Source organism: Psammomys obesus, unplaced genomic scaffold (assembly GCF_907164565.1).
Source record: "Psammomys obesus unplaced genomic scaffold, mPsaObe1.curated_primary_1811, whole genome shotgun sequence".
In the NCBI taxonomy this organism is placed as follows: domain Eukaryota; kingdom Metazoa; phylum Chordata; class Mammalia; order Rodentia; family Muridae; genus Psammomys; species Psammomys obesus.
In genome coordinates this window covers 6,755,286-6,765,885 of record NW_026590405.1, presented here as the reverse complement: position 1 = coordinate 6,765,885, position 10,600 = coordinate 6,755,286, and positions in this window count along the sequence as shown.

Here is a 10,600-nt window from a genome sequence, read left to right as displayed (position 1 = left end):
GGCAAAAGCTGCCCCAGGCCATGAGCCCTAATGGCCCTTTGCTGGGGGTGTCCACAGACAGTTGTCAGGTCTAGGCAGCCTTGGATCGGTCTTCGCTTCTGTCCTCACAGCTGCTTAAGCCCCACCCACACTGCACAGCTCTGGTTACCAGCCTGGCTTCTTCAGCGTTCCCACCTCTGCTCTCCCTCTGGCTGGACTCAATGTGTGTTCTGGGAACCTCAGAGCCACCCAGGGCTAAGAAGTCCCTTGTGGGTCTAGCAGGTCTGAAGCTTCCCAGCTAAGCAAGGTGGCCAGCGAGTGGCTGAGCTTGGACTCGAACCGGGGTCTTGAGAAGGGCTGCCACCTGCTTCCTGTTACTGTTATAAAGAGCCTGGCCCTCCTTGCCTTCTTTCTTACCTAATTAACACTGTCGGGCCCTACCCTGCAACCCAGTAACACAGCCATTACAGAACACCAGAGCTGGCTGTCGGAGCTTTCTGTTACGTAATGAAGTAGGACACTTTATTTTTGTCCGTGGCCCTGGCAGCCTCTCTCTGGGCCATTTTTCCAAAGCTCAGCCTCACTTCTGAGCTGTCTTTGTTCAGCCTCTCCCCAGGACCTCTGTCCACCCTGAGTCCTCCCCACCTCCCAGCCACCCTCAGGCCTTCTGTTCTAAGACTGACATCAGTCTCCCAAACCCCCACCCCTAGCACAACACTGTCTCCTGGAAACCTGGGAACAGACGTCGCCGCCTCCTTTGGTGGTGCTGGGGCCCCCATACACCTTCCAGCTGTTTGCAGAACCAACCCCTCAAGGCACAAGAGTGGGTTGTTCCCTCTGGGGCAGGCTGGACTTCCCTTCACTGGCCCGCCCATGTCCTGATCCTCCAGTGACATCCCTCTGCCTCAGCGCCACACCCACAAGCCACCTACAGCCTCCCCTCCCTGCTCTTGGAATAAAATCTCAATCCTGCAGTGCCCAGCCCTGCCGTCCTCAGTGGCACCTCCTCGCTTGCCGTGCCTCTGGCCCGTGCCCTGCTGCTCTTTCTGACCCCTCTGCCTTGCTCCTTCTCCTTCTCCAGTAGATAATTCAGTAGATCCCAGCTTGAGAATCACCCTAGAAAGCGCTCTCCTCCTGACACACTTGAGCACTTTGGCCAGCCTGGGTACGGTGCCCCCTGCTTGTGCCTTCCCTAGGATGGGGCCTGGCCCACTGCCTGGTCTGCGGCTATCTTGTACGTGTCTTCTGAGCAAGCGAGTGAATGAATATGGAATTGTTCTGGCTTCTCAGCCTCTGGCCTGCAGAGTGGGGGAATACCTCTCTTCTTGGCTTCGATAGATAAGTCAGGCCCAGGCCCAGGTCACCACGGCCCTGAGGTGGCCTGCACACCGGCTGCCCTTTCCTGTTCCCATGACCCAGTGTTCCAGCTCTGACAACATGGTCAGTGTCCAGGGTGTGTCGTCACCCTGACCTGCCTGGTAAACACGGTGGCGGCTGACCTGCCTGAGTTCCAGTGATGCCCCGCCCCTAACCATGTGGTGGCGCAGGCCTGTGATCGGGCTCTTGGGGGCGGGAGGCAGCAGGAATCCAAGGTCATCGTTGGCGTCATAGTTTAAGGCCAGCCTGGGATACGTGAGACGTGGTATGAAAAGCAAACAAACAGCACTGGCCTTTGCTAGGCACACCATCCCCAGCATGGCACACCCGCCAGGACACACCCCATCCCTTTATCAATGTCACAAGGATCTTTAGGAAGCACGAAGCACACTTGAGTTTCACGGGCGTGACGCCTAAAGGGCAGCAGTCTGCAGCAAGCCCTGTCAGTGTCTGCCCGCAGGCCTGGCCAGCCCTGGCTGGGCACTGGACTCTGCCCAGGCTCTGCCCCACAGCCCACTTGGGCTCCTGTTGGGCTTGGGACAGTTGCATCACTGAGACCTCCGGGAACTACACGGCTGTAGCTGCTCCCTCCTCATCTCCACCTGCTCCAACAAGCCCTGGTGTCAGACAACTGTAGGATTGGAAGTACTGCACTGTCAGTCAGATTGGGGAGCTGCCTGCGAAGCTGAAATGGCAACACCTGGACGTCTGGATGGGTGACATCATGGCACCCTTGGCAAGCCGTGTGTGCGCGCGTGCGTGTTTGTGCATGCGTGCGTGTTTGTGCGTGCGTGTTTGTGTGTGTGTGTGTGTATGCATGTGTGTGTGAAGAAGCAGGGGCCCTGAGGTGACAGAGGTGTTGAGGACATCTGTATCCACATTCACACCTGCATCTGTGCAGCCATCCCTTAGTGGGGGCAGCTGGTGAGCTGTGCTGTGCCAACTCACCAGACACTCCCACAGTCCCCTGAGCTCAGGCTGTCATCGTTTCAGCTGAGAACTCACCCAGCTGGGTGGCGGCTGAGCCAGGCTCTGTGCCCCACCTCTCAAGCCCCATCTCAACGCCATAACCCCAGAGTCACACAGATACATCCTCAACTGGGTACAGTGGCTCATCCCTGTAATCCCAGAACTTGGGAGGCTGAGACAGGATTGCTATGAGTTCAAGGTCAACCTGGCACAAACAAAATAAAACCCAGCCAATCAACCACCACTACCCCACACCCCCATGTCACGGGACCATCAGTGTGGTGCCACTGCCGGCCTGGGAGGGCTGTCAACAGGGGAGAAACTGCACGGGGCTCAGTGGAGACTGGGTCTTGTCAGAAATACTGGGTGACCATTTGCTTTCTTGGGCTCAGATCTAGAGTAAAGGACCTCTGGTTGAAGGCAACACTGAGGACCGGGGTCTGTGGTCTCTAAGTTGAGACAGCTCTCAGGAGAATGATCTTTAACCCACGGAAGAGCCAGCAAGCACCCCCCAGGACCCAATCACATTCCAGCTGGCCACATTGCCATGCTGTCCCTCCGCTCTTAAGCAACCAGTGAGGAGCGTTTGGGAGTCCTCTACGGTGGCCGAAAGCCAAGACCATCTGTCCCTAAAATTCCTTCCCTGGGTTGCGGGGTTTAAGCAATGTTCGTTCCCTCCCCTGAGCCTTAGGTCCCAGCGACAAACTGAGGCAGGAATCTGCCAAGGTTTACGCTGCTGGACCAGCGGGTTTTACTGGGCTTCCTGACAGTGCAAGGATAAAACGCTACTTACAGGATGTGTGTGCTCCTCCCCAGATGCCTAGCAAGCTTCCGCCCAGCAGGCACGGGGGGGCCCTGCCTCCCAGAGCCCTCTCCTCTAGGCGTCCTGGCCTGTGCACCGGAACCCCTTCCTGAGGCATGTGCAATATCGCATACAGCTGGTGGCTTCAAGCCACTGGGTACTCAGGGGAAGGACCCGTGGCCTCCCCTCCTTCCTGAGAGTTATAAGCAGTCAGCAAGAACAGCTGAACTCCCCAAGATGGCGGCTGCGGTGCTCACAGCATCAGAGGCCAGCCCCAGGACCTTGCCTCATCTTGCTGCTGATCCCTGAGATTTTCTTTGTCTGTTTTTCCTTTTTCGCTTTTTTCTCTCCATGTGTTTAAGTTTGTGCTGGTGTGGGGGTGAGCATGGAGGCCAGGACCTCAGGAGTCTTTCTTCCCCAGGTGCCACTAACACCTGTGTTTTTGTGACACAGGATTTCTCACTGGCCTAGGGCTCGACAAATAGGTGAGGCTGGCTGAGCAGTGGGCCCCAGGGATCTTGCCTATCTCCACCTCTCCTTCCTCAGGACTACAAGCGTGGGCCACCTTAACCTGAGTTCTGGCACTGAACTTGGGTTATCATACCAACTGCTCAGGCTCCTGGAACTCCGGGACAACCTTGGTTCCCTGAGCCTCGGGCTGAGCCTCCTGCGTGCTGGGACCCACCCTCACTTCTGGCTTTTTGTTCCTCTTTCCAGAGTCCGGGGGCTGCCCCCACCTCAGAAGAGGCTGCCATCCATCCCTGGGGCCATACAGGAAGTGGGGGCGGGAGGGAGGGCTGCTGCCCCAGGACATCTTCCTGCCTTGATATTTTTTTTTTTAACAGCTTTGTTGGCTCACTGCCTGAGCAGAGCTCTGCAGAGAGAAAGTCCCAGAATATCAGAGCTGCAGGGCCTTGGAGGCCACCTGCCACGGTCCTTTCATTTCACAGGGGAAGAGAGACCAAGGGACACCGCAGAAAGATGAAGGCACGTGCTGGCCTTCTTGGTGGCCAGAGGAAGGTCCCACCCACTGCCAGGTCCTTTGACTGCCTAGCGGGCTAGACTGTGGACGTAGATGCTCTGGGTACAAATTCCTGGCTCTGGCCTCTACTGACCCCACCACGGACAGGCTCCTCAACCTCAACAAGCCTCAGGTTCCTGGTCTGCAAAGCAGGGATGGTTTTCTTCGTGTTGCATTCCGCTGCAAGCAGAGCATTCAGTGCAGACTCTGATACTAGGATCCCCACACTCTACCTATTTTTGCTGTGATTAGAAGTGATGATTCAAGCCCAGGCGTGGCGATGCACCCCTTTAATCCCAGGGCTTGGGAGGCAGAGGCAGGCGGATCTCTGTGAGTTTGAGGCCAGACTGGTCTACAGAGTGAGTCCAGGAAGGCCAGGGCTGTTACACAGAGAAACTCTGTCTCAAGAAACCAACCAAACAATCAAATAAAAGCCCAGACAAACAAACAAAGAACTGGTGATCCATGCCCCATGGGGGTTGGAGGCAGTGGGAATCTGATGGCCACACATTCCAACCGGGTAGTCGGCTCGTGAATAATACATTTGGCCACAGTGCATGATAAATGAAAGCTGGGATTAGCTCTCAAACGCACGACCTATGAGGGGCCGTGGAGGAGACTGATCTACTTAACCATGGGGACTCAGGGTACAGCTTCCCAGGAGCTGCAGCACATGGGGGGGGGGTTTGAATCTGTGTAGGAGTCCTCAAACAAGAAGCAAGTGGAGTGGGCCCGGCAGCAGCTGCTCTTGGGAGGCAGAGGCAGGTGGATGTCTGTGAGTTCAAGGGCAGCCTGGTCTACAGAGTGAGTTCCAGGACAGTCAGGGATGCACAGCAAAAGCCCGCCTCGAAAACAAACAAAGGAGGGAGTGAAGCAGGGCTGGGGCTGGGGCTCACTTGGCAGAGAAAGAGTCTTCACCGTCTAACAAGCAAGAAACAGGGAGTCCAGTTCTCAGCACCATCCAGCCTGGCATGCTGACACGCCCGGCCTGACCACAGAGCGCACCGGAAGCCAGCCTGGGACACGTGCACCTCGCCTCCAGGGTGTGTTTGGCGCTGACAGGAAGGCTCAGAAGGCAAAGGCACTCGCCCCCAAGCCTGACAACCTAGGTTTGACTCCCAAGTCCCAAGTGGCGGAAGGGAAGAACAGAATCCCGAAAGCGGTTCTCTGCTCTGGGCACTGTAGCGTGCACAGAACATACGCAGCTTATGTGTGGAGAGAGAGAGAGAGAGAGAGAGAGAGAGAGAGAGAGAAGAGGAAGAGCGTGGTATTTCTGAAAGACTACATACAAGGGGGCTGCTGAGTATGTGGTCTCCTCTCTTCCCCTCCTGGGGTCCTCATATGTCAGCAGTGAAGCCAGGACCATAGTCTCTTTGAAGGCAACACTTTCCAGCTCCTGCATTTGGCTCATTAGACAGGGTGGCCCCAGAGGTGCCCAGCCGGGCAGCGCTCACCCCTATCCGCCCACCCTCAGGCTGTGGCCAGAGCAGGGAGGGCTTCCTCGGGGAACTCGGAACTCGGAACTCGGGCCCTGCTGGGAGGAGGGTCAGCTAGGGTGCGGGGGAGAGGAGCAGCTGGCTGGATGACAGCCTGGGGGCAGCCTGCCGTTATTTATGGCTATTTCTTTGAGAGTCCTTCAGGACCGCTCAGGTAATTGAATAAGTGAACATGAGCACATGCCCGCGATCATTTAATTGTGGCAGAAAATGAAGTTGGTTGCAGCTGGGGGCCGCCAGCCCATTACGCCAGCCCTTGTTTCTGCTGAGCTGAGCAAGTGGGGCTGAGGCGGCCATCCATCCTTGGCCCGCCCCCGTCCAGCGCCGCCCCATCCCCCGGCAGCTGTGCCCATGCCTGGGCGAGCTGGTGGTCAGGGAATTTGTTCTTTGGGAGCACCACTCTTGAGCCCTCGGCTCTGCTCTGGCAGAGGCTCCGTAGACAGTGAAGGGGATGAGGGGTCCCCAGGAGGGTAAGGGGTTGGTGGGTGATAGCAGCTAGGGCAGGGGCGCAAATCACAATATTTTGACAGCACTATTGACAGACATGTGGAAGTGCTTCCCGTGCCAGGTGCTGGCCCGAGGCACAAGCCCCCACCCCACCCTTTACTAGGCCTGTGGGGGTGCTAGCCCATCCCATTTTGAAAGTGGGAAAACTGAGGCACAGGCTCCTCGCTGCTTAGCTTCTGGAAGGCTCTGAGGTTCCGGGGACTCTTGAAGGGCTTCAGCAGGAGTTCAGCTGAGACTTAGAGAGATTTGGTGCCCAGAGGAGCCCTCCTGAGCCCTAGGGACCCCTCTGGTCTAATTCCACTCTAGCTACCCACACTGCTGCTCTGTCCTCCAGGCCAAGGCTGGGATACAAGCCTAGACTTCTGTCTGAGCCAGGAGACTGTCCGTAGGCCTGGGCTGTCCTGACCTCCCAAACTCTGGCCCTCACTCCTCTGGCCCTCTTGCTAATCCTTCTGAGGGGGGCTAGGACTGGACATGCCAAGCCTGGTCACCTTCCTGGACCAAAGGGCCATGATGTCCCCACGATAAAACTGGGAGGAGCAGAGTGGAGCCGACGGGAAGGGGGCTGGGAGTAGACCCTAGTCCCAGGGGACCTCAGGGGAGTCCCTGTAGCTGAGTGACAAGATAGCACATCAAAATACTTTTGTCCTTGGGGGCAAGGTACTGAGTCACAGAATACACACAGCAGGGACAAGGCGAGGCTCTGGGCTTTCAGCATGCAAGAAGAGAGCGAGGGACAGCCTCACTGGAAAGATGTCATTACAGTGGACATGTTCAGGGCTGGAGAGATAGCTCAGGGGTGAAGAGCAGGACCTCAGGGTCTTGTAGGCTTGGCGACTCTGTCAAGGAGAGCACCCACTTCCAACAATGACACGAGAGAGAGCCGTGATTGGCGGTCAGATCTGAGGTCCACAACCCAAGAGGGGTGCTTTAAAGTGTGGTCAGAGAGTGTGAGGACAAACTGACGCCAGGTAGAAACATCAAAGAGAGAGCAACCCTCCCCAAAGGCAAACGGATTACATTTAGGGGACTTCTTGTTTACAGAAAACGAAACTCTGCCCTGATGCCCAGCAGGACCTCACAGGAGTAATGTTTTCCCCTGGCAGTGAACCTGAGCGCTGGTCTGACCAACCGGTAAGACACCCACAGAGACAGGTGTGGGGAGGGGGCAGGGCTAGCAAACTACCAGTGGGACCCTAAAACACAAGCTCCTGTTGACTCTACATGTATGTAACATTCATATTACATAGACTAGACACGTGAACGGAGATGACCGGGCCTGGGGACAGGACAGAGAACAACCAGTCTTTTTTCATGTTTTACAAAAGGATGTTTATTTGGTTTTTGAAGACTTTTTTGTCCATAGATTACAGTTATAACAGTGACTCTTCCTGGCAGGTGAGATGCCTTAGCGGGTAAAAGCGCTCTCCCGATGACCGGAGTCCAGCCCCTGGAGCCCAAGTAAAGGAGTAAGGGGAGTGCTAACTCCACAAGGTTGTCCTCTGACACATATACCATAGCATGCATACCTGCATATATGGAGACATGTGTGTGCATGCACACGCAAATAATTAATAGTAATAATAAATTCACAAAACTTAAAGTTACACTTAGTACTGGGTAGTGGTGGCACACGCCTTTAATCCCAGCACTCGGGAGGCAGCGGCAGGCGGATCTCTGTGAGTTCGAGGCCAGCCTGGTCTACAGAACGAGTTCTAGGACAGCCAGAGCGGTTACACAGAGAAACCCTGTCTCAAAAAAAAAAAAAAAAAGGAAAAAGAAAAAAAAAGTTAGACTTGCTATTTGTGGTGGTCTGAATGAGAATGGTCCCCATGGGCTCAACTGTTTGAAAACTTGGTCCCTAGTTGGTAGAGCTGTTTGGGAAGGATTAGGAGGTGTGGCCTTGTTGGAGTATATCACTGGGGGTGGGATTTGAGATTTCAACAGCCCACTGCAGTCTCAGCGCTCTCTGCCTGTTATTTTCAGATCAAGATTTACATCTCAGCTGTTCCTGCCACTGTCTTTGCTCCACCGTCACGGACCCATCCTCTGAAACCGTAAGCCCCAAATAATGTCTTTCATAGGTCGCCTTTATCATGGCGCCTTATCCCAGCAACAGAGAAGTAATGAAGACACTGTTCCTTTTATCCATCCATCCCATCTGTCATCCATCACTTGTTCTAGCTTTTTAGAGACAGGGCCAGGTATAGCCCAGGCTGCCTGAAACTCTCTGTATGGCTGAGGACGACCTGGAACTTTGGATCTTCTTGCTTTCATGCCACATTCTGAAAACTGGGATGGCAGGCATGCACCTCCGTACCTGACTTTGAACTCACTGCTCTACAGTCACGACCAACCTGGCAAGATACGCCCACTGACGCAATAGTGGTGTGAAATGTTTTACACGTGACCAACGACCTCCTGATTGGACTTTTGGCCCGTTCTACGAGATGGAACTCATGTGAGGTACCTTTACCTGGGCCAAGAACCTGTGGCGGGATCCGGAGGGGCCCTAGGAGAGGACTTACCAAGGTCATTGTGCTAAGTGGACGTCAAGTTAAACTGTTCCCGAGATCCTTCCCTTAAGGCCGTGGGTCAGCGTACTCTGCCGTTATCAGCAGGGGCATTCTGCAGTAGATGTTGCCTGACAGAGATTCGGAGCTGGCTATAGTGCAGAGAACATAAGACTGGGGTGCTCAGCCCTAACGGGGACGTCTTTATGGAATCCCCTTCCCTCGAGGCTGACGGTTCACCTCGGGGTTGGGGGAGAGGGACTCAGAGGGCACAGGCAGTACAGGACTGCCATGAAACAGTGTTCTCTGACCGTGACGAGGCTGTCCCACACGTGTCACCGTGGCTGTGACTACCTGCTCAGCATCCACCCTGGATCAGGTCAGCCACAACTCCAGCATGGACGGCGAGGGAGAACTGGCTTTCCTCAGATGTGGCCCTTGAGAGGCTTCCCACGTCCCAGCGGCTGGCTCTCCATCCCCGCCCCCACACGGACAGTGCTACGTGGACTCAGTGGGTTAGACAGTGCGTGAAATGAAGGCAAAGTGGGGAGGGGAAAGATTGGGGTGGACTTGATCAAAACATTCATATCTATGTATATAGTTCTCAAACAATTTATTTTAAAGGAAGAGAGAAGGGAGAGAAAAAGACCTCGAGGTCTGTGGCCCATGCAGCAGACCCAACTCCTAGGCCTTACCCTGAGGAGTCTCACAGAGGTGCCTGGGAACAGGCAGGCACGGCAGGTGGAGTGGACCCCAGCGATGAAGAGCCTGAGCGGGCCTGGAGGAGCGCTAAGGCCTGTTAAGAGAGAAACCGATTGTGCTAATGGGGCTGATGGGTTAATCGCTCTCCTCTAAGCCACCCGGCAGCCCACACAGACCCTGCAGGAGCACTGGAAACCCCGCCTGCCATGTGTGGGATGTGGCTCCTGGCAGCCTCCTGCAGAAGCGCTGGGGCAGCAGCCTTCCCTCCGGTCCTGCGGGCCCACAACCTTCCGCCTGCCAGACCTCACATCCGGGCTGTCTGGAGGTTCTTGCCGGCAGTGTCTCCCACACATGGGCGCATGCTTGCACACAGGTCCATGTCCAGGTGCAAACACGGTAAATTGTATTTTGGGGTGGTGTCAAGTGAGGCTGTTGGGCCTTCAGGCCCCAGCGGGGCAGTGGAGGTCACTGACCTTCCCTCTTCTGTAGGGGATTTTAGAACGGGTCCTGGCCAAAGCCTCATGGCCTCAGAAGAAACCCCAGCTGTGGATCATGACCCAGGGCTTCTCTCCTTTTCTGTATTGAAGGTGAGACTCTTGGGGACTTTTAGTTTAAAAAAAAAAAAAAAAAAAAGACCACCAGACGTGGCGACACACGTCTGTAATCCCAGTATTTGGGGCATTGAGGCAAAGGCACGGAACGTTGAGGTGAGCCTGGGCTACATCGTGAGACCCTCTCTGAGAACAACCAAGGTTGGGGCTGGAGAGATGGCTCAGCGTGAAGAGCGCTACTCTGGTTTTTTGGTTTTAGAATCAGGGTTTCTCTGTGTGGCCCTGGCTGTCCTGGAACCTGATCTGTAGACCAGGCTGGCCTTGAACTCAGAGCTCCATCTGCCTCTGCCTCCTGAGTGCTGGGATTAAAGGCGTGCGCTGCCGCCGCCGCCGCCGCCACCACCGCAGCTCCACTTGCTGTCCTTGAAGAGGACCCGGGTTCGGGGCCTGACGCATATAAATTCAGTTCCAGGGAATTCACCGCCCCATCCTAGCTTTGTGGGCACCAGGCCACGTGTTACACAGACACACAAAAAATAACCAACAAACAGGACCAAGGTTAAGTGAAAAGAATGAATCTGGAAGGTGGATTTCGGCCTCTTCCTGTTAGGACAGGTTCAATTGGGCTTTGGCAGGTTTGGGCATGGGGCAGTGTTTGTGTCCCTAGAGCCACAATCTGCCCC